This window comes from Chiloscyllium punctatum, chromosome 14 (genome assembly GCF_047496795.1).
Source record: "Chiloscyllium punctatum isolate Juve2018m chromosome 14, sChiPun1.3, whole genome shotgun sequence".
In the NCBI taxonomy this organism is placed as follows: Eukaryota; Metazoa; Chordata; class Chondrichthyes; order Orectolobiformes; family Hemiscylliidae; genus Chiloscyllium; species Chiloscyllium punctatum.
The window spans coordinates 49,900,114-49,922,275 of NC_092752.1; positions in this window are offsets into that span (position 1 = coordinate 49,900,114).

The following is a 22,162-nucleotide window of genomic DNA, read 5'->3' on the forward strand; positions in this document are numbered from 1 at the left end:
GGAGGGAGTGCAGCATTTTCAGAGGATCAATATGGAGGGAGTGCAGCATTGTCAGAGGGTCAGTAAGGAGCGAGTGCAGCTTTGTCATAGTGTCAGTGTGGAGGGAGTGCAGCACTGTCAGAGGATCAGTTTGGAGGGAGTGGAGCATTGTCAGAGTGCCAGTATGGAGGGAGTGCAGAATTGTCAGAGGATCAGTATGGAGGGAGTGCAGCATTGTCAGCGGTCAGTTTGGAGGGAGTGCAGCATTGTCAGAGAGTCAGTGTTGAGGGAGTGCAACATTGTCAGAGCATCACTGTGGAGGAACTGCACAATTGTCAGAGGTTCAGTGTGGATGGAGTTCAGCATTGTCAGCGGATCACTGTGGAGGGAGTGCAGCTTTGTCAGAGGGTCAGTGTGGAGCGAGTGCAGCATTGTCAGATGGTCAGTGTGGAGGGAGTGCAGCATTGTCAGAGGATCAGTGTGGAGGGAGTGCAGCATTGTTAAAGCGTCAGTGTGGAGGATGTGCAGCATTGTCAGAGTTTCAGTGTGGAGCGAGTGCAACATTGTCAGAAGATCAGTGTGGAGGGAGTGGAGCATTGTCAGAGAGTCAGTGTGGAAGGGAGTGCAGCGTTGTCAGAGGGTCAATGTGGACTGAGTGCAGCATTGTCAGAGGGTCAGTGTGTTGGGAGTGCAGGATTGTCAGAGGATCAGGACAGAGGGAGTGCTGCATTGTCAGAGGATCAGTGTGGAGGAAGTGCAGCATTGTCAGAGGATCAGTGTATAGGGAGTGCAGCATTGTCAGAGGATCGGTGTGGAAGGAGTGCAGCATTGTCCGAGGTTCAGTGCGGAGAGAGTGCAGCATTGTAGGAGGATCAATGTGGAGGGAGTGCAGCATTGTCAGAGGGTCAGTGTGGAGGGAGTGCAGCATTGTCAGAGGGTCAGTATGGTGGGAATGCAGCATTGTTAGAGGGTCACTGTGGAGGGAATGCAGCATTGTCAGAGGGTCAGTGTAGAGGGAGTGGAGCATTGTCAGAGGGTCAGGATGGAGCGAGTGCAGCTTTGTCATAGGGTCAGTGTGGAGGTAGTGCAGGATTGTCAGATTGCCAGTATGGAGGGAGTGCAGCATTGTCAGCGGTCAGTTTGGAGGGAGTGCAGCATTGTCAGAGAGTCAGTGTTGAGGGAGTGCAAAATTGTCAGAGCATCAGTGTGGAGGAACTGCACAATTGTCAGAGGTTCAGTTTGGATGGAGTTCAGCATTGTCAGCGGATCACTGTGGAGGGAGTGCAGCATTGTCAGAGGGTCAGTGTGGAGCGAGTGCAGCATTGTCAGAAGGTCAGTGTGGAGGGAGTGCAGCATTGTCAGAGGATCAGTGTGGAGGGAGTGCAGCATTGTCATAGGGTCAGTGTGGAGGGAGTGCTATATTGTTAAAGCGTTAGTGTGGAGGATGTGCAGCATTGTCAGAGTTTCAGTGTGGAGGGAGTGCAACATTGTCAGAAGATCAGTGTGGAAGGGAGTGCAGCATTGTCAGAGGGTCAATGTGGAGGGAGTGCAGCATTGTCAGAGGGTCAGTGTGGTGGGAGTGCAGGATTGTCAGAGGATCAGGACAGAGGCAGTGCTGCATTGTCAGAGGATCAGTGTTCAGGAAGTGCAGCATTGTCAGAAGGGTCAGTGTGGAGGGAGTGCAGCATTGTCAGATAGTCAGTGTGGAAGGAGTAGAGCATTGTCAGCGGATCAGTGTGGAGGGAGTGCAGCATTGTCATAGGGTCAGTGTATAGGGAGTGCAGCATTGTCAGAGGATCGGTGTGGAAGGAGTGCAGCATTGTCCGAGGTTCAGTGCGGAGAGAGTGCAGCATTGTCAGAGGATCAATGTAGAGGGAGTGCAGCATTGTCAGAGGGTCAGTGGGGAGGGAGTGCAGCATTGTCAGAGGGTCAGTGTGGTGGGAGTGCAGGATTGTCAGAGGATCAGGACAGAGGGAGTGCAGCGTTGACAGAGGGTCAGTATGGAGGGAATGCAGCATTGTCAGAGGGTCACTGTGGAGGGAATGCAGCATTGTCAGAGGATCAGTATGGAGGGAATGCAGCATTGTCAGAGGGTCAGTGTGGAGGTCGTGCAGCATTGTCAGAGGGTCAGTGTGGAGGGAGTGCAGCATTGTCAGAGAGTCAGGCTGGAGCTATTGATGTGCAGTGAGAGAGTCAGTAATGATGAAGTGCGCACTCTCTGATAGTCAGTACGAATGGATGGCCATGCTGTCAGAGTGTCGCACTGTGAGAGGGTTTCTACTGAGGGAGCGCTGCACTGTGACAGGGTTAGAACTGAGGGATCACCGCGCTGTGAGGGGGTTAGTACTGAAGGACCACCACACTATGTGTCGGACATTCAGTACTGAGAGATTGCTGCATTGCCAGAGGGTCAGTACTGAGAGAGTGATGCAAACTCAAAGTGTCATTACTGAGGGAGCGCAACACGGTCAGTGTGTCAGTTCTGAGGGAGTGTTGTTTCAGAGCGTCAGTACTGAGGGAGTGCTGGACTATCAGAAGTGCAGGAATGAGGCAGTGCCGCACTGTCAGAGTATCAGTGCTGATGGAGTTCTGCTCTGTCGGAGGGTCAGTACTGAGAAAATGCCACGTTATCGGAGGGTCAGTACCGAGGGAGTGCTGCACTGTAAGAGCATCTGTATTGAGGGAGTGCTACATTGTCGGAGTGTCAGTACTGAGGGAATGCCACACTGTAGAAATGTCAGGACAAAGAGAGTGCTGCAGAGTCAGAGTGTCAGTACTGAGGGAATGCTGTTGTGTCAGAGAGTCATTTGAGGGTGTGCTGCAGTGTCAAAGGAGCAGTGTTGAGGGAGAGCTGTACTGTCAGAGGGTCAGTACTGAGGGAGTGCTGCACTGGGAGAGGGTCAGTACTGAGGGATTACAGCACCGTCAGGGGCGCAGGGCCAAGGGGCTGTTGCAGTGTCAGAGGGTCAGTTCTGAGGGAGTACTGAATGATCAGAGAATGCGCCGCATTGTCTAAAAGTCAGTGTGAAGGTGCCCCACACTGTGGGAGGGTCAGTATACATGCAATGCCTCACTGTCAGAGGGTCAGTACTGAAGGAGTGCTGCAGTGTTATAGGAACAGTACTGAGGGCGAGTTGCACTGTCAGAGGGCCAGTACCAAGGGAGTGCTGCACTGTCAGAGGGTCAGTACTAAGGGAGTGCTGTACTGTCAGAGAGTCAGTACGGAGGGAGTGCTGCATTGTCAAAGGGTCAGTACTGAGGAAGTGCTGCACTGTCAGAGAGTCTGTACTGTTGAGAGCTGCATTGTCGGAGGGACTGTACTGTGGGAGAGATGCACTGTCGGAGGGTCAGTGCTGAGGGAGTGCTGCACTATCAGAAGGTCTGTACTGTGGGAGAGCTGCACTGTGAGAGGGTCAGTACTGAGGGAGCGCCGCACTGTGAGAGGATCAGTACTCAGGGATTGCTACACTGTGAGAGGGTCAGTACTGAGGGAGTGCTACACTATGAGAGGGTCAATACTGAGGGAGTGTCGCACTGTCAGAGGATCAGTTCTGAGGGAGAGCTGGGCTGTCAGAAGGTCAGTTTGATGGAGGGCTGCACTGTCAGAGTCAGCACTGCGGGAGTGCCGTACTGTCGGAGGGTCAGTACTGTGGAAATGCTGCACTGTTAGAGGGTCATTACTGAGGGATTTCTGCACTGTCAGAGGATACTACTGAGGGAGTGCTGCGCTATCAGGGGGTCCGTAATGGGGGATTGCCGCAATGTCAGGGGGTCAATCTGGGGGCAGTGCTGCACTGTGAGAAGCTCAGTACTGGGGAGCACTGCACTGTCAGCGCATCAGTCTGGGGGATACCTGCATTGTAAGAGAGTCAGTACTGAGTGAGTGCCACACTATCAGATGGGCTGAATGGCCTAATTCCTGCTCCCATGTCTTGTGGTCTACGAGGGATATCTGAAATTGTTCAGTACATTTCTGCCTCTGCTTCCTATATACCCAGCTCAGCAATGATTCCCACGTCCAGATTCCAGAGACTGTGTTCAAACAGACCGTCTTCATTTGATTACCACCCTCTTTTCCCAGGGATCAAGTTTTCGTTTCGTCTGACTGCCCTGCCAGCTAAAAGGGATATTTTCATGCTGCGGGGCTGAGGTTTATTCCTCAGCTTCCATCTGCTCATCCCAAATGAATCCCACTGCCCCACACTCAGCACAGTCGTGTGTTCCTTATTTCTGAGCTTCCCAATGCTAATCCACACTCCTCCAAATCGTATTGCAGACTAATTGCCTGGGAGAGAGGAGTGCTAAGAGAGGGAATAAAAATCTGAAAGTACCTTACAGTGACATTAAGGGTGAATTGATAATGAGAGAAATAGTAGGTTGTGGAACACAGTAAGAATTTGTGCATGGACCCAGAGGCTGCAGTGAATGGATGCATTTTGTCAATGCTCATTGAGACAGGGTTGATATGAAATCGTGAAGATGCTATGTGACACAATTAAATGAATTAGCATATATATAGAGAAAGATGGTTCTGAGTGGTCTGGCCTTCTTACAACCCAATAAATCTCCAAAGACAGTGGAAATGTATCTCAGTTTACCGAATGAGGTGATGGAAGTAGCAGGTACACTTGCAAACATTTTCAAATCCCCTCTGGCCACAGGAGAGGTGTCGCTGGACTGACCATGGTACTGTTATTCAAGAAGGAGCATGGGATATGCCAGGCAGCTACAGGCCAGTCAGGCTAATATCGTGGGTGGGACGTCTGTTGGAAGCAATTTTGGGAGAGAGAATTAATCAACATTTAAAGAGACTGGAGTTCATGAAGAACAGTCAGAGTGATTCTGTTAAGGGGAGCTCGGGTCTGACCAATGGGATTGCACTTTTTAAGGAGGTGACCAGGTATGTAAATAAGATCAATCCTTTCCTGTCGCTTGCTTGGAGGTGAATAAGGCTTTTATCAGGACCCATACTGGAAACTGATAGTGAACATAAACACTCAAGATCCAAGGAATTTGGCGCAGAATGCTGAGTGGCAGGAAGCAGATAGTGATGGCCCAATTAGAAATCTCTGTCTGTTCATGTCTCACTGTCGGGGTCTTGCTGATGTGGTTGATAGAAAAGATTTAGATTTGAATGATGGAGGGTTAATCATTGGGTTCATGAATGATGTGAAGATTGGTTGGGTGATAAATACTGAGCATGATAGCCTTAGATTATAGAAGGGTGGAGATGGCCTTGTTAGATGGACCGATCAGTGGCAATGGGCGAGGTCCCTGAAGACTGGAGAGTGATGTATGATGTACCATTATTGAAGTAATGCTGCAAGGAACAGCCATTGAACTATGGAGCTGTGATATCACTTTCTGAGGTATTGAGGGAGCACTTTCTGAGGTATTGAGGGAGCACTTTCTGAGGTATTGAGGGAGCACTTTCTGAGGTACTGAGGGAGCACTTTCTGAGTTATTGAGGGTGTACTCTTTGAGGTACTGATGGAGCACTTTCAGAGGTATTTAGGGAGCACTTTCTGAGGTATTGAGGAAGCAATGTCTGAGGTACTGAGGGAGCACTGTCTGAGGTATTGAGGGAGCACTTTCTGAGGTATTGAGGGAGCACTTTCTGAGGTACTGAGGGAGCACTTTCTGAGGTATTGAGGGTGTACTCTTTGAGGTACTGATGGAGCACTTTCAGAGGTATTTAGGGAGCACTTTCTGAGGGATTGGGGAGCACTGTCTGAGGTTCTGAGGGAGCACTATCTGAGAAATTGAGGGTGTATTACCTGAGGTTCTGAGGGAGAAATATCTGAGGAACTGAGGGAGCACTTTCTGCGGTATTGAGGGAGCACATTCTGAGGTACTGAGGGAGCATTTTCTTAGCTATTGAAGGAGCACTTTCTGAGGTACGGAGGGAGTACTTTCTGAGGTATTGAGGGAGCACTTGCTGAGGTACTGAGAGAGCACTGTCTGAGGTACTGAGTGAGCACTTTCTGAGGTACTGAGGGAGCACTTTCTGAGGTACTGAAAGACCACTTTCTTAAGTATTGAGGGAGCACTGTCTGAGTTATTGAGGGAGCCCTTTCCGAGGTACAGAGGGAGCACTTTCTGACGTATTGACAGAGCACTTTCTGTGGTACTGAGGGAGAACTTTCTGAGGTACTGAGAGAGCACTGTCTGAGGTATTCAGGGAGTAATTTCTGAGGTACTGAGGGAGCACTTTCTGAGGTATTGAGGGAGCACTGTCTGAGGTACTCAGGGAGCACTTTTAAGGTATTGAAGGAGACCCTTCTGAGGTACTGAGGGAGCACTATCTGGTAGTACTGAGGAGCACTTTCTGAGGTATTGAGGGAGCACTATCTGAGGAATTGAGGGAGCATTATCTGAGTTACTGAGGGAGAACTAAGTGGGGTATTGAGGGAGCACTTTCTGAGGTATTGGCAGCACTGTCTGAGGTTCTGAGGGAGCTCTTTCTGAGGTATTGAGGAAGCAATGTCTGAGGTACTGAGGGAGCACTGTCTGAGGTATTGAGGGAGCACTTTCTGAGGTATTGAGGGAGCACTTTCTGAGGTACTGAGGGAGCACTTTCTGAGGTATTGAGGGTGTACTCTTTGAGGTACTGATGGAGCACTTTCAGAGGTAATTAGGGAGCACTTTCTGAGGGATTGGGGAGCACTGTCTGAGGTTCTGAGGGAGCACTATCTGAGAAATTGAGGGTGTATTACCTGAGGTTCTGAGGGAGAAATATCTGAGGAACTGAGGGAGCACTTTCTGCGGTATTGAGGGAGCACTTTCTGACGTACTGAGGGAGTACATCCTGAGGTACTGTGGGAGCACTATTTGAGGTACTGAGGGAGCACTTGCTGAGGTATTGAGGGAGCACTTTCTGAAGTATTGGGGAGCACTGTCTGAGGTACTGAGGGAGCGCTATCTGAGTTATTGAGAGAGCACTTTCTGAGGCACTGAGGGCGAACTATCTGAGGTATTGAGGGAGTACTTTCTGAGGTACTGAGGGAAAACTATCTGAGGTAACGAGGGAGCACTTTCTGAAATACTGAGAGAGCTGTTTCTGAGGTAATGAGGGAGCACATTCTGAGGTACTGAGGTAGAACGTTCTGAGGTATTGAGCGAGCACTTTCTGAGGTACTAATAGAGCCCTTTCTGAGGTATTCAGGGAGCACTTTCTGAGGTATTAGGGAGCACTGTCTGAGGTACTGAGGGAGCACTTTCTGTGGTATTGAGGAAGGACTGTCTGAGGTATTGAGGGGGCACTATCTGAGGATTTGAGGGAGCATTATCTGAGATACTGAGGGAGAACTATCTAAGCTATTTAGTGAGCACATTCTTAGGTATTCAGGGAGTACTATCTGAGGTACTGAGGGAAAATTATCTGAGGTACTGAGGGAGCACTTTCTGAGATATTGAAGGAGCACTTTCTGAGGTATTGGGGAGAACTGTCTGAGGTATTGAGGGATCACTTTCTGAGATACTGAGGGAGCACTTTCTGACGTAACGAGGGAGCACTTTCTGAGGTACTAAGATATCACTTTCTGAGGTATTGAGGGAGCACTTTCTGAGGTACTGAGGGAGTACTTTCTGAGTTACTGAGGTAGAACTTGCTGAAGTATTGAGGGAGCACTTTCTGAGGTACTGAGGGAGCACTTTCTGAGTTATTGAGGGTGTACTCTTTGAGGTACTGATGGAGCACTTTCAGAGGTATTTAGGGAGCACTTTCTGAGGTATTGAGGAAGCAATGTCTGAGGTACTGAGGGAGCACTGTCTGAGGTATTGAGGGAGCACTTTCTGAGGTATTGAGGGAGCACTTTCTGAGGTACTGAGGGAGCACTTTCTGAGGTATTGAGGGTGTACTCTTTGAGGTACTGATGGAGCACTTTCAGAGGTATTTAGGGAGCACTTTCTGAGGGATTGGGGAGCACTGTCTGAGGTTCTGAGGGAGCACTATCTGAGAAATTGAGGGTGTATTACCTGAGGTTCTGAGGGAGAAATATCTGAGGAACTGAGGGAGCACTTTCTGCGGTATTGAGGGAGCACATTCTGAGGTACTGAGGGAGCATTTTCTTAGCTATTGAAGGAGCACTTTCTGAGGTACGGAGGGAGTACTTTCTGAGGTATTGAGGGAGCACTTGCTGAGGTACTGAGAGAGCACTGTCTGAGGTACTGAGTGAGCACTTTCTGAGGTACTGAGGGAGCACTTTCTGAGGTACTGAAAGACCACTTTCTTAAGTATTGAGGGAGCACTGTCTGAGTTATTGAGGGAGCCCTTTCCGAGGTACAGAGGGAGCACTTTCTGACGTATTGACAGAGCACTTTCTGTGGTACTGAGGGAGAACTTTCTGAGGTACTGAGAGAGCACTGTCTGAGGTATTCAGGGAGTAATTTCTGAGGTACTGAGGGAGCACTTTCTGAGGTATTGAGGGAGCACTGTCTGAGGTACTCAGGGAGCACTTTTAAGGTATTGAAGGAGACCCTTCTGAGGTACTGAGGGAGCACTATCTGGTAGTACTGAGGAGCACTTTCTGAGGTATTGAGGGAGCACTATCTGAGGAATTGAGGGAGCATTATCTGAGTTACTGAGGGAGAACTAAGTGGGGTATTGAGGGAGCACTTTCTGAGGTATTGGCAGCACTGTCTGAGGTTCTGAGGGAGCTCTTTCTGAGGTATTGAGGAAGCAATGTCTGAGGTACTGAGGGAGCACTGTCTGAGGTATTGAGGGAGCACTTTCTGAGGTATTGAGGGAGCACTTTCTGAGGTACTGAGGGAGCACTTTCTGAGGTATTGAGGGTGTACTCTTTGAGGTACTGATGGAGCACTTTCAGAGGTAATTAGGGAGCACTTTCTGAGGGATTGGGGAGCACTGTCTGAGGTTCTGAGGGAGCACTATCTGAGAAATTGAGGGTGTATTACCTGAGGTTCTGAGGGAGAAATATCTGAGGAACTGAGGGAGCACTTTCTGCGGTATTGAGGGAGCACTTTCTGACGTACTGAGGGAGTACATCCTGAGGTACTGTGGGAGCACTATTTGAGGTACTGAGGGAGCACTTGCTGAGGTATTGAGGGAGCACTTTCTGAAGTATTGGGGAGCACTGTCTGAGGTACTGAGGGAGCGCTATCTGAGTTATTGAGAGAGCACTTTCTGAGGCACTGAGGGCGAACTATCTGAGGTATTGAGGGAGTACTTTCTGAGGTACTGAGGGAAAACTATCTGAGGTAACGAGGGAGCACTTTCTGAAATACTGAGAGAGCTGTTTCTGAGGTAATGAGGGAGCACATTCTGAGGTACTGAGGTAGAACGTTCTGAGGTATTGAGCGAGCACTTTCTGAGGTACTAATAGAGCCCTTTCTGAGGTATTCAGGGAGCACTTTCTGAGGTATTAGGGAGCACTGTCTGAGGTACTGAGGGAGCACTTTCTGTGGTATTGAGGAAGGACTGTCTGAGGTAGTGAGGGGGCACTATCTGAGGATTTGAGGGAGCATTATCTGAGATACTGAGGGAGAACTATCTAAGCTATTTAGTGAGCACATTCTTAGGTATTCAGGGAGTACTATCTGAGGTACTGAGGGAAAATTATCTGAGGTACTGAGGGAGCACTTTCTGAGATATTGAAGGAGCACTTTCTGAGGTATTGGGGAGCACTGTCTGAGGTATTGAGGGATCACTTTCTGAGATACTGAGGGAGCACTTTCTGACGTAACGAGGGAGCACTTTCTGAGGTACTAAGATATCACTTTCTGAGGTATTGAGGGAGCACTTTCTGAGGTACTGAGGGAGTACTTTCTGAGTTACTGAGGTAGAACTTGCTGAAGTATTGAGGGAGCACTTTCTGAGGTACTGTGAGAGCACTTTCTGAGGTACTGAGGGAGCACGTTCTGTGGTATTGAGGGAGCAGTTTCTGAGGTACAGAGGCAGCAAATTTTGACGTATTAGTGAGCAGTGTCTGAGGTACTGAGGGAGGACTTTTTGAGGTATAGAGGGAGCACTTTTTGAGGTATTGAGGGAGCTCTTTCTGAGGTATTGGGGGAGAATCATCTGAGGAAAAGAGGGAGCACTTTCTGAGGTATTGAGGGAGCACTCTCTGAGGAACTGAGGGAGGACTTTCTGAGGTACTGAGGGAGCATTTTCTGAGATATTGAGGGAGCACTTTCTGAGGTACTGAGGGAGAACTGTCTGAGTTATTGAGGGAGCACTTCCTGAGGTACTGAGGGAGCACTTTCTGAGGTACTGAAAGAGCACTTTCTTAGGTATAGAGGGAGCACTGTCTGAGCTATTCAAGGAGTACTTTCTGAGGTCCGGAGGGAGTACTTTCTGAGGTATTGAGGGAGCACTTTCTGAGGTAGTGAGAGAGCACTTTCTAAGGTACTGAGGGAGCACTTTCTGAGGTATTGAGGGAGCATTTTCTGATGTACTGAAAGACCACTTTCGTAAATATTGAGGGAGCACTGTCTGAGTTATTGAGGGAGCACTTTCCGAGTTACAGAGGGAGCACTTTCTGACGTATTGAGGGAGCACTTTCTGTGGTACTGAGGGAGAACTTTCTGATGTACTGAGAGAGCACTGTCTGAGGTATTCAGGGAGTACTTTCTGAGGTACTGAGGGAGCACTTTCTGAGGTATTGAGGGAGCACTGTCTGAGGTACTGAGGGAACACTTTTAAGGTATTGAGGGATAACATTCTGAGGTACTGAGGGTGCACTATCTGGTAGTACTGAGTGAGCACTTTCTGAGGTATTGAGGGAGCACTATCTGAGGAATTGATGGAGCATTATCTGAGGTACTGAGGGAGAACTAAGTGAGGTATTGAGGGAGCACTTTCTGAGGTACTGAGCAAGCACTATCTGAGGCATTGAGGGCGCACATTCTGAGGTATTGAGGGAGCATTTTCTGAGGTGCTGAGGTAGGACTATCTGAGGTATTGAGGTCGCACATTCAGAGGTATTTAGGGAGCACTATCTGAGATATTGAGGGAGCACTATCTGAGCTCTTGAGGGAGAACTTTCTGAGATATTGAGGAAGAAATAGTGGAGATATCGAGGGAGAACTATCTGAGATATTGAGGGATCACTTTCTGAGGGATTGAGGGAGTTCTATCTGAGATATTGAGGGAGCACTTTCTGAGGTATTGAGGGAGCACTATCTGAGTTACTGAGGGATCACTTTGTGAGGTACTGAGGGAGAACCATCTGAGGTATTGCGGGAGCACTGTCTGAGGTACTGAGGGAGCACTTTCTGAGTTATTGAGTGAGAACATTCTGAGGTACTGAGGGAGCACTATCTGGTGGTACTGAGGGAGCACTGTCTTAGATATTGACTGACCACTTTCTGAGATACTGAGGGGACACTTTCTGAGGTATTGAGGGATCACTTTCTGAGGTACTGAGGGAGAAAGATCTGAGGTATTGAGGGTGCACATTCTGAGGTATTGAAAGAGCACTTTCTGAGGTACTGAGGGAGAACTACCTGAGGTATAGAGGGATCACTATCTGAGGTACTGAGGGAGAAATATCCGAGGTATTGAGCGAGCACATTCTGAGGTACTGAGGGAGAACAATCTGAGGCATTGAGGGAGCACTTTCTGAGGTATTGATGGAGCACTTTCTGAGATACTGAGGGAGCAATTTCTGAGGTACTGAGTGCGCACTTTCTGAGGTATTGAGGGAACACGTTCTGAGGTACTGAGAGAACAATTTCTGAGGTGGTGAAAGAACACTTTCTGAGATATTGAGGGACCACTTTCTGAGGTACTGAGGGAGCACTTTTGGAGGTATTGAGGAAGCATGTTCTGAGGTATTGACGGAGCACTTTCTGAGGTACTGATGGAGCACTTTCTGAGTTATTGAGGGAACATTTTCTCTGGTATTGAGGGAGCAATATCTGAGGTATTGGGGAGCACTGTCTGAGGTACTGAGGGAGCACTTTCTGAAGTACTGAAGGAGCACTTTTTGAGGTATTGAGGGAGCACTGTCTGAGGCACTGACGGAGCACATTCTGAGGTATTGAGGGAGCACTTTCTGAGGTACTGAGCGAACACTTTCTGAGGTATTGAGGGAGCACTTTCTGAGGTACTGAGCGAGCATTTTCTGAGGTTTTAAGCGAGCACTGTCTGAGGTACTGAGGGAGCACTTTCTGAGGTTTTGAGGGAGCACTTTCTGAGGCTCTGAGGGAGCACTTTCTGAGGTATTGAGGGATCACTATCTGAAGAATTGAGGGAGCATTATCTGAAGTACTGAGGGAGAACTATGTGAGCTCTTGAGGGAGCACTTTCTGAGATACTGAGGGAGCACTTTCTGAAGTATTGTGGGAGCACTTTCTGAGGTACTGAGGAAGCACTATCTGAGGCGTTGAGGGAGTACTTTCTGAGGCCTTGAGGGAGAACCTTCTGATGTACTGAGGGAGAACTATCTGAGGAATTGAGGGAGTACATTCTGATGTACTGTGGGAGAACTATCTGAGGCATTGAGGGAGCACTTTCTGAGGTGCTGACAGAGCACTTTCTTAGATAATGAGGCAGCACTTTCTGAGGGACTGAGGGAACCCTTTCTGAGGTATTGGAGAAGCACTTTCTGAGATATTCAGTGACCACTATCTGAGCTGTTGAGAGAGGACTTTCTGTGGTACTGAGGGAGCACATTCTCAGGTACTGATGGAGCACTTTCTGAGGTATTGAGGGAGCACTATCTGAGGTTTTGAGGGAGCACCTTCTGAGGCTCTGAGGGAGCACTTTCTGAGGTATTGAGGGATCACTATCTGAAGAATTGAGGGAGCATTATCTGAAGTACTGAGGGAGAACTATGTGAGCTCTTGAGGGAGCACTTTCTGAGATACTGAGGGAGCACTTTCTGAGGTATTGTGGGAGCACTTTCTGAGGTACTGAGAGAGCACAGTCTGAGGGCCTGAGGGAGCACTTTCTGAGGTACTGAGAGAGCAATTTTTGAGCTATTGAGGGAGAACTGTCTGAGGTACTAAGAGAGCACTTTTTGAGCTATTGAGGGAGAACTGTCTGAGGTACTGCGGGACCACTTTCTGAGGTACTGAAAGAGCACTTTCTGAGTTATTGAGGGAGCACTGTCTTCGGTGTTGAGGGAGCACTTTCTGAGGTAATGAGGGAGCACTTTCTGAGGTATTGAGGGAGCATTATCCGAGGTACTGAGCGTGCACTATCCGAGGTACTGAGGGAGCACTTTCTGAGGTACTGAGGAAGCACTTTCTGAGGTACTGAGGAAGCACTTTCTGATGTACTGAGGGAGAACTATCCGACGTATTGAGGGAGAATTATCTGGGGTATTGACGGAGAACTATCTGAGGTACTGTGGGAGCAGTATCTGGTAACACAGAGTGCAGAGGATAGAAAGGAACAGATGTAATTTCCTGATCATTTCCTCAGGGTCCCCGAGGCACACTGGTGTCGTAATCTGAAATGGACGCCACTCCACATTTCTGAAGATTCGGATCATTTTAAACAATCAGTGAAAAATAACATCAGCATGTGTCTGAAACATGGTTTGGGGCAAAAATTTCCTCAATCTATTGTCACTTGTTGCTTGGAGAAGTTTTAGAAAAGCAGGCACCCAAACAGACTAATGCAGTCAATGCAAGAGGGGGTGCACAGGAAGATCCAACAGGTCATCTGTAGCTGCTGTCTGTCTCCCTAGAGCAGTCATCATGTGAGATCAGGATTTCAGTCCTCGGAGAAATCATTTCTCCAGCAATACCTCAACAATGCTGTGTGTGTGTGTGTGTGTGTGTGTGTGTGTGTGTGTGTGTGTGTGTGTGTGTGTGTGTGTGTGTGAGTGAGTGAGAGACAGAGAGACAAAGAGAGAGAGGGAGACAGAGAGAGAGAGAGAGAGAGAGAGAGAGAGACTGCCCGTGTTTGTGTGTGTGAAAGAGTGGATGCATGTGTATCTCTGTGTGTCTGTATATGTGTGCGTGAGAGAGAAAGTGCATGTTCATGTGAGAGTGTGTGGCTGTGTGTGTGTTTGAGGGTGTGTGTGTCTCGGTGTGCATGTGTGTGAGTGAGGGTGGGTGTGAGAAAGTGTGTATGTGTGTGAGAGAGTGTGTGTCTGTGTGTATGTGTGTGTGAGAGTGTGTCTGTGTGTGTGAGAGAATGTGCCTGTGTATCTATGTGTGTACGTGTCTGTGTGTCTGTGTGTGTGTATGACAGTGTGTCTTGTGTGAGAAAGAGTGTGTATGTGTGTGTGAGAGTGAGTGTGTCTGTGTGAGAGAGGGTGTGTGTGTCAGTGTGTATGAGAGAGAGTGTGGGTGTCCGTCTGTGTGTGTAAGAGAGTGTGTCTATGCATATTTGAGGGTGCGTGTGTCTGTGTGTGTATGTGTGTGTGAGAGAGAACGTCTGTGTGTGGGAGAGGGTGTGTCAGTGTGTGTGTGAGAAAGACAGTGTGTCCATGTGTGTGTGTGAGAGAGATTGTGTCTATGTGTGTTTGAGGGAGCATGTGTCTGCATGTGTATGTGTGTGAGAGAGTAACTGTGTGTTTATGTGTGTGTGAGAGAGAGTGTGTCTGTGTGTGTTTGAGGGATCGCGTGTCTGTCTGTGTAATTGTGTGTGAGAGAGAATGCCTGTGTGTGTGAGAGTAAGTGGGTGTGTGAGAGAATGAGAGTGTATGTGTGAGAGTGTGTGTGTAAATGAGAGAGTGTGTGTATGTGTGTGAGAGAGAGTGTGTGTCTGTGAGAGCGAGTGTGTGTCTGTGTGTGTGAGAGAGAGTGTGTCTGCGTGTTTGTGTGAGAGAGTGTGTCCGTGTGTGTATTTGAGGGAGCGTACGTCTGTGCGTGTATTTGTGTGAGAGATATAGTGTGTGCTTGTCTGTGTATGTGTGTGAGAGAGTGGTGCCTGTGTGTATGTGTGTGTGAGAGTGTGTCTGTGTTTGTGTTTGAGGGAGCATGTGTCTGTGTGTGTGAGAGAGCCTGTGTGTGGTGGGGTCCTTTGTGTTTGTGTGTGACAGAGTGTGTGTGTGTGTGTGTGTGTGTGTGTGTAAACTAGCCAATCTTATTGGGTGCTCATGAATATAAAATCCAGCTGCTGTTTCAGGTGACATGGTCCTCGTGTCTCCAAAGACACAAAGGCTGCAAGAGTGAATTGACTGGGCGAAAGAGAGTGCTGTTCATTCCAGTGGGGATTCATCCAGTAAACCTTCCCCACACACTAACATCCCTCTGGCAATGCAGTGACTAGTCCTGCACACAGTGCTCCAGGTACAAACCAATGTAATGTCACCGTAGTCTTACCAAAGCATGGGACAGCTCCTCATTAGAGAGCGGTGTCTGGTGGTGTTTTAATCAGAGGGTCACTATGCCCCGGCTGAGGGGAGAGGTTGGGAAGGAGAGTCCTTCAGGGTAACCCCATCTGGTGTGGGAATTGAACACACGCTATTGGTTTTACTCTGCATTATAAACCAACTGTCTAGCCAACTGAGCTAACTGACTTCACTCCACATGCATGCCATGTATAACCCAATCATAGCCAGCCTGCACCTCAAAAAGAACCAGGAGCAAGGCCATTAGGCCCCCATCCTAACCCAGAAGGGAGAGCACAGGACCTGATGAAGGAAACAAGCCCCTCCCATGTGGCCTTCTGAAATGGAGCTGGAGGACATGGCAGACCTGGCCTGCTGTTTGCTTCCCCATGACTGGCCTGCTCTACCTTACAGTGAGAGACTGAGGGGAATCTCAAGGAGATTTCACTTCTCACTGAGAGGCTGCAACTCCAATCCAAATCAGGCTGGTTCCCTCCGAGACTCAGGGAAGAGTGCAGCACTCTACAGATCAGGGTCTTGTGGAGTCATAACCTCCAGTGTGGGGGCCAAGAGTTGGGAGGTAGTGTTAAGAACATAAGACCATCCGAAATAGGAACAGAAGGAGACCATTCAGCCCCGCGAGCCTGCTCTACTATTCAATCGGATCGTGAATGATTTAGCTTTTGATTTGGGAGCTGAAACCCGGACAGTACAGAGACAGAGAATCAAATTATTCTGCTATATGGAATCATCAGACAGGAGCTGGAAGCAGAGAGAGTGAACACACACACACACACACACACACACACACACACACACACACACACATTGTGGGATTCAGGCTGTCTGTGGGAATTTTACCACAAGATGCGAGCTCTACACTGAGGAGAGACAAAGGTGCAAAATGCTAGAGAGGGCAGCTGCACAGTCTGAACCTACCGATCTCACTGCTTCCCACTCCCGTGAGAGCTCGTATGAATATTTCTGTGTTCCAAGCTGTCTCTCCCACATTTCTCCTTCAATCCCTATCTAACTACATTCTTCATATCTCTGCCCTGTTGACATTTCCCTGCAGATTCCCTTCCTACAACACTCTACCCCTTTGACACCCCATCATGTTTTTCAGGAATGCTTAATCATTCAATCTTCCACAAAACCAACAACTTGCTCATCACTCTCTGCATCTTTCTCTCAGCTCTGTGGGAACTTGCCTTTCTTTTCTGAAAATCATTCTCGTTGCATCACAGCAGGCCCCACCCCCTCCCACTCCACTCTCTCAGCTCTATGCTGCTGCTGCAACTCCTCTTTCTCTCTGTCTGTCCTATCTCTCTCCCTGGGTTTTCTCTCTTGCTGTCTATCTGACCTTCACTCCCTGTCTTTGCCTCCCCTTTTCCCCCTTGTATCTGTTTGACATTGTATTTCTCTTCCTGGGGTTTTACTTTCTCCCTCTCTCTCTCTCTCCCTTTCTCTCTCTGCTTCTCTCCTGCTCTTTTTCAGTTCTTCTCACTTTCGCTCCCACCCTCTGCCTGCCCGTCTTTCTCTTATTCTGTCCCTCCCTCTCACTGTCTGTCTACCCATCTCTCTTTCTCTCTTGTAGTTTCTCTCCCTCTGTCTCCCTAGACCCTTGTCCCAGGGACTGGGGAAGGGACATGGGAAGAGTTTGTCTCTGTGTCGCTGGATGCTGTACAGTTAATGCGGGGGATCAACCTTCTCCTAGTCTCTCCCGAATGTTACCCCGACTGTGGGGAGGGGGTTAGTGTAAGGGACACAAAAGTACTTTTCTCTTTGAGTCTGAAATGAAGAAAAAGAGAAGGGGAGGGTGACAAAAAGAGAAAGAGAGACATGGAGAGAGTGGGGATGGAGAAATTGAGGAGAGAGAGAGATGGGCAGTGAGAAACAGAGAGAGGAAGAAGGACACATATGGAGGGAGAAGGACAGTGTGTGTGGCTGGGGAATGGTTGCAGCGTGGGATCTTGCTGTGCATGACAGCAGTCTGTCAAAAGGTGTGTTAGTCCCTGCACCATGTCCTCCAACCCAGGAGCTGTGGGTCTACATGGAAAGGGGGAGATTGGGTGACAAGGGGGGAGTGGGACAGCCGGAGATGGGGGAATGTTTGATGGGGTTTTAATGTTGGTGGAGAAAGGAGGGGCTGCTGTGAGAGAGAGAGAGGGTGATTGAGGGAGCGACAGCAAAAGATGCAAAGTCTGAGACAGGATGGAGAAGAGGTGTTCAAAGTTTGTGAGAAGATTTGTAGCTCGGGTGCTCGTTGTTGTGGTCCTGTTCGCTGAGCTGGGAATTTGTGTTGCAGACGGTTAGTCCCCTGTCTAGGTGACATCCTCAGTACTTGGGAGCCTCCTGTGAAGCGCTGCTGTGTTGGTTCCCTGGCATTTATAGTAGTTTGTCTCTACCGCTTCCGGTTGCCAGTTCCAGAAGTCCACTGCAATGGCCGATATATTGGACCCGATATACCAACCACTGCAGCGGACAGCTGGAACTGACAACCGGAAGCGGCAGAGGCAAATCAGTATAAATGTCGGAGGAAACATCACAGAAGTGCTTCACAGGAGTCCCCCAAGCACTAAGGATGTCACCTAGACAGGGGACGAAACGTCTGCAACACAAATTCCCAGCTTGGCGAACAGAACCACAACACGGAGAAGAGGTCTCCACAGAAAGGATAATCAGTGAAGCCATTCAGGGGACAATCCTGAGGATCCTGAACAGGACCACGATCATTTAATGGGGAAGGGGGGTAATGGCCAGAAAAGATTCCATCTGTGATACAAGCCTTCTATAATTCTGGGACTGGGATCTTGCTGTGCATTAAAATAGCCACAGACCAGTCAGTCAACCCAGACTCATTTACTTGCGAGAGAAAGTGAGGACTGCAGATGCTGGAGAGTCAGAGTTACAAAGTGTGGAGCTGGGGAAGCATAGCAGGTCAGCCAGGAGAGTCGACAGTTCTGGCCTGACCTGCTGGGCTTTTCCAGCTCCACTCTTTTACACTCATTTCCCTCTGCCCCAGGTAGTGGGGCTCACAGCAATGTTTGGGCAGCAAAATATTTGAGATGGGCACATTTGGTAGGGAAGGTATTTGGGGAAGGGGATAAATTTGGAAGGACAGTGAAAATGAGGGGCATAGTATTTTTGAGGGGGTACAAAATTGGGCGAGATCTTTCAGGTCTGAAATAGCAAAACACAGAAAGGGAGAGTGAGAAAAACAGATAGAGAGATGGAGAGAGTGGGGATTGAGAAGGGGATGGGAGAAAGATGGGCAGAGAGAGACAAGGAGAGGGAGAGTGAGAGAAAGACAGTTTGTGTGTGTGTGTGTGTGAGAGAGAGAGAGAGAGAGGGAGAGAAGGGGAAGTCAGACTAAGACTGAGGAGTTAAAACATGGAAAGACTGAAGGGGTGACATTTGTTATTCCAGTTGGTTCCAACTCTCTCTCTCAATGGATTTTCACATTCCCTCTCTCCCATGCCCCTGGGTTTTGCTTCAGCCTGTCTCTCTATCTCTCTCTCTCTGGTTCTGCTTCTGGGTCTGCAAAACTGTTTTCACTCGCCCTCTCTCTCTCTCTCTCTGGATGGTCAGATGGTCTCTGTCTCTTGCCATGCTGGTCTCCTCAGAAGGACTCCAGAGATTCAGGCAATCAGTCTACAGATAAACCCTGTTTTTGTTCATTTCTGGAATGTTTTCAGGAACTTTCTATCGTTCTGGCCAATTAGTAGAATCCGTTAATATTTTGAAGCATTGCCAATCATTTGGATGGTTTGTTGCTGTTAGTTTCTTTGTGTAGCAGGACCCGGTGCCTTCCTGTCTGGGCCCTCATTTGTTTGGTAGATACGTCTGTCCAGAATAACTGCTGCCTTTTACATTATGCTGTGGTTGCGCTGTGCCTGGTGTGCGGGTTTTGTGATTTGGGAGATTTCCCTGGCCAATAAATCTTGGTTGTCTATCTGTGTTTTAGCCAGGAGGTTGTGACATCTCCCCCAACTCATCCACTTGAATGGAAAGAAAAGAAGCTTATGCAATAAATAACAAACCTAAATTTAAAAGCTGGTTATGCTTGTTGTCAGAGTAGCCAGCTGTTTGTGCAAAAGCCATTGTGTCCGTTTTCCAAACCGATGGTCTTATAGCTTCACTTGGAGGTTGCCACTGATGATGCTACCCAGCCAGGTAACGAAACGTCTGGATATCAAACCTATCACCGAGCAAACCTACACCCTAAGTCTTATAGCTAATAAGTGATATCATAAAATCTTGACAGAACAGAATCAGACCATTCGGCTCATTGAGTCCACAATGACCCTCTGAAGAGAATCCAACTCAAACCCACTCCTCCAATGATATCCCTGAAACCCTGCATTTCCTATGGCTATTCCAGCTAGCCCGAATATCCCTTAACAATGGGCAATTTAACATGGTCATTCTGTCGTAATGGCAACTATGGGCAGGAAATCAATACTGGCCCAGCCAGGAACACTCAAATACTGCAAATGAATGAAACTAAGGTGATCACCCGGGGAGTTCCATCTACCTTCCAGCCAGTGGGGGTGTGTCCAGGCATTATTCACCATGATCGTACCCATCTGTTGCAGCCTGCAATCCTGACCACCGGTATCCCGAGATATATCAAGGTGAGTGCGGTTAGGGCTCCAGCCGATGTGAGAGGAGCCGAATTCTTGGATAACAGGCTATGGGAATGTCATGGAATGACCTGTTCCTTCCCATTTACCTAAGTATGGTCCCTGTCAATGTTCCCTCTATCTCCACAGTAAGTGGGAGGTAATCATGGTAGCTCATCCAAGTACCTTTTTTTTACACAACTCCGATAATTTGGACTTCATCCTAACTTTGGTCACTTGTGTTAAGTGGAATCCCTCATACCAAGCCCAGGTGTCCCACCTAGAGTGTCCTTACAGCTGTCATTAACCCAGCCCTTGGTGAGCTGCTGTCACTGACAGTGAGAAATGTTGGTGTGGGTGTTCTCCTGGAACAAATATTTATGCTGTTTGTCACTAACCCAGGATGGGACTTTCCCTTGGATGGCCTGCCTGAGCTCCTCCCACAGCTGTTCCATCATCCCGTTACTTCTCAGGGTGTGATTTTACTGCTCACCGTCATCTCTTTTTCGGCCGTGGATGACCTGGTTAATCGTGTTGGCGTGACCCTCCAGTTTGGTCACTAAGAGATGGTTAGCCTGATTCTCCAAGAGTTGTCCCATGGTCTCCTCTGGGTTTTCTGTATTCAGTCTTTCTCAGGCTCATTAGAGAGTTGTTGGGTCAGGATCCGGAGTTTATTCTCCAAATTAGCCAAGTCAGCGTACTGACCGGTAACACTCCTGCCCTGGGAGTGGACTCGTATACTGTGGCTAAATCATTAAGGAGTTCCCTTTTCTTTTGTCTGTTGATTACATCTCTGGGTTCTGTGTTTTCCCTCAAATTTCTCTGTCCTTTGTCCCATTATCCTGTGGGTCAGTTGGCAACATGATTATTTTAATGGGGAAGGACACCACTCTGATTATCGTATCCCTGATACATTCATTATGATTAGTGTCAGTTTGTGATAAATGTTCGTGAACAAGTAATTCCCTGTGAGTTTAATGATGAGTCCATTGTGAGAGCCCGGTATGTGTGGGGCAAGCTGGGGGAGGAGCCTTCCCTCCTGGTCAGAGCCCGGTTTTAATTTTGTTTCTGAGAAATTATCCCTGGTGGGCTTCCTGTGATATCACTGTCCGAAAATGACCCCTAGTCCAGGCACGGTGCTTTGTATCCTACTACCATGCACCCATTCTCGGAGAAACCCTACTAATTGGTTCTGATCACTGAGCTCCTGTAACACAATGTGGAAATCCCTAAAGTCTATTTCCTATTCAGCAATTAATTAGCAGAGAGCCGAAGCCTCATTACGGGCGCGGTTGAAGGGTCGAATCCCAGGTGTCTCTCCTCCTTTCTTAGACATGGGAGACAAAGGGTCGCGCCCAGTTTCTCATCGCTAAGAGAGGTGCAGGTCGTATCCCCAAAGATCCAGACCAAATGGATACAGAGTCTCTGGGTGAAGCTGGCGGGGGGAGGGGAGGGGCATTCCCCTGGTTGTTGTTCTGCAGTTATGTAGCGCCTCTGCAGGATATGTCTTATCCAGCCCTCGAGCAGTGAGGATCGCTGCCTTCATCTCAACATGGAAGCCCCTCCCTAGCTGTTGGTCCTCAGGGAGGGCTGAATGGCCTGCTGGACTAAGGCACATGGCGATTCTTTTGGATTGCTCCTCAGCGTCGACTCTGAGTATGATAGACTGTCAGTCAATCTCATCCAAACATGTATCTGTGCCAGAGACGGGATCTTTTTGATGCTGCCCACCAGCTGGGTGCCTGGAATGGCTGTTGTGTACAGAGTGAGACCATAAGCTGCTTTACACTGGGTAACCACATGATTCATGGAATCTGAGTTCGGCTGTGGGTCAGGGCTGGGGGCAAAAGGTGCAGTTACCTGGGAGACAGGCAGTGGGAGTCCCCATCTGTGAGCGGGTGTGGATGTGTCAGTGTGGGGCCTGTCATTATCTCCCTGGGGAGGTAGAACACCAAAGGTACACATTATCCCATTCTGGGAGGAGTCCTAGTTCCCTAGGGATTGTATTTGCTCCTGGCACCTCCTAATAGGGCCTGATGTGTGTTGCCCCGTGTTACAGGTGTAGAGGAAAAATGCAGCTGCTTGGAGCTCATACACTGTCCTTCCAGATTGTCAATGTAACCTGAGGTTGCATCCCCATCCCCAGAGACCCTCCTTTCATTGGATTGGGCTCTTCCCAATTGTAACTGGAGTAGTCCCATATGGGTGAGATTTTCCTGCAACGTTCTGTCCTGCTCATTCTGTCGGAGACCGAGCTCGGTCACAGCCTGTAGTTTTCCCTGGGGTGACCGGATCCCAGCTGCCTTA